This window comes from Hemibagrus wyckioides, linkage group LG27, assembly GCF_019097595.1.
Source record: "Hemibagrus wyckioides isolate EC202008001 linkage group LG27, SWU_Hwy_1.0, whole genome shotgun sequence".
Lineage (NCBI taxonomy): Eukaryota > Metazoa > Chordata > Actinopteri > Siluriformes > Bagridae > Hemibagrus > Hemibagrus wyckioides.
Genome location: NC_080736.1, coordinates 20,828,443 through 20,830,284, shown reverse-complemented (window position 1 = coordinate 20,830,284; position 1,842 = coordinate 20,828,443). Strand labels below are relative to the sequence as shown.

Sequence of the window (1,842 nt, the reverse complement as noted above, 5' to 3'; positions counted from 1 at the left end):
GAAACAGAGGAAGAAAAGATGAAGTGGGTAAGGGGAAAGACATTGCTCAGAGCTCCTCCAAAATGTCCATCATCAGCTGGACGTGCAGCTTGAGGAGTCGCTGAACTGTGGTGGCTAAGGCTGCTGGGTCACTGTAGAGCTCCAGAGGCTGAGTGAAGAGTACTTCAGCAAGCTCTGTAAGGTAATCCTATTGACAAATTCCACACACATCCAACATAGTGTCACTGAGTTTAAGATACAATCCTGAGAATTTGTGGATCGTGGCATCAGAAGATATTCAACACTTACAATAAGCACTGTGAAGTACAGCTCTGCTGCAGGCTCCCACACGTCCACGTCCCACATGCTGAAGAGCGCAAGCAGGCGCTCCAAGAAACCTCCCTTAAACTTTTGGAAAGAAAGACAAGCTTCATTAATGCCATGTCTTATCAGGTTTAAAAAATATGGAAAAAGAAAACCAGATCAAATAGACCATGTTCTGAAACTCAAACATTGCTTAGAAATCTCCTGATAAGACACTTACTGGCTGAGGTTTTGAGCCATTTATAAAGTAGCTGAAGAAAATCAGCTCAAAAATACATCCAGGAAGTTTTAGTGGTGTTCCTGCACAGAGTAGAAAAGATACAAAAATAAATTAGCTTTACATATTGGAGTCCTGTTTTCTATATTAGCAAAATCTGTTATCTTTAAACATCTGTCATTTCACACAGGCGTTTATTAGTAACCCTCTGTAACCCTCCCAGATTCAGCCTTAAGAGAACAAATTAAAGTGAACACAATTAGTCACTGCAATTAACAAAAGTTTTGTGATGCCACAACGAATAATCCCTTACCTGTATGCCAGTGAAACAGTCCTCTATGGAGGACTCATAAGGGAATCCCTGCAAATGACAAAAAGCTGAAACTCAAGACCTATTTCACAAACGTGAGCGTCTAATAATCATCAAGGTCAATTCTCTTCCTCAGAGTAATTAAGTCTGTGATTACCATGTGATTCAAGCTGCTCGTCTTGGTGGATTTAAACCAACAAAGACGGCTCTGTGGGCCCCTTATCATCCCCAGGAAGTATGTTTTCATTTCCACTGACTGAAAACAGAGAAACAAAACTAAACATTACAACTTGTAAAGACGGGTGTTTGTGTGTTTGTATCTCAGCTGCTGCACTGTAGAATACCTTGAACTGGGAGATGGAGGCCTGTGCAGAGAGGAACTGAATATTACACCAAGCGCTGATCAGCTCACCAGCATCGAGCGGCTGTGAAAAGTAGAGCAGGAAGATCATGAGTGCTTCTGATCACAGCAGTTTCATACTAATATTCTGTCACTTAGAAAAAAACAGAAAAACAGGTGAAGGGTCTTGAGGTTGTTCTGTGGGCAGCAGCTGGATGTTCGGCTCAACAAACTTAAAACACACAAACACAATTAGTCACTGCAGTTCATAACATTTTGTGATGCCACAATGAATAATCCCTTACCTGAATGCCAGTGAAACTCTCCTTATCACTGGTATAATAAGGGAATCCCTGTAAAAGACAATTAGATGAAACTCAAGATCTACAACCACATTTCACAAAAGTGCTCTTCTAAAAATCATGTCAGTTCAAAAATGTCCATTCTCTTCATCAGAGTAATAAAGACTGTGATTACCTCGCGAGTCAAGCAGTGTGTCTCTGCGCTTTCAAACCAGCAGAGCCGACTCTCTGGACCCCTCATCATTCCAATGATGTCTCTGCTTATGTCCACTGGCCAGAAATAGAGAAACAAAACTTAACATTAGATCTTGTAAAGAAGGATGTTTGTGTGTTTGTATCTCAGTTACAGCAGTGTAGAATACCTGGGAGA

The 1,842-nt window shown here is 41.1% G+C and overlaps 1 long non-coding RNA gene across 1 annotated transcript; it reads right to left on the bottom strand.

Annotated features, from left to right (window-relative positions):
• Positions 1–287: 287 nt before the first annotated feature.
• Positions 288–1,083, bottom strand: LOC131347456 (uncharacterized). Its single transcript, XR_009203771.1, has 4 exons — positions 988–1,083; positions 834–881; positions 524–603; positions 288–387 (listed from the first exon to the last, which is right to left on the bottom strand). It is a non-coding gene; the product is annotated as an uncharacterized LOC131347456 (long non-coding RNA).
• Positions 1,084–1,842: the final 759 nt, after the last annotated feature.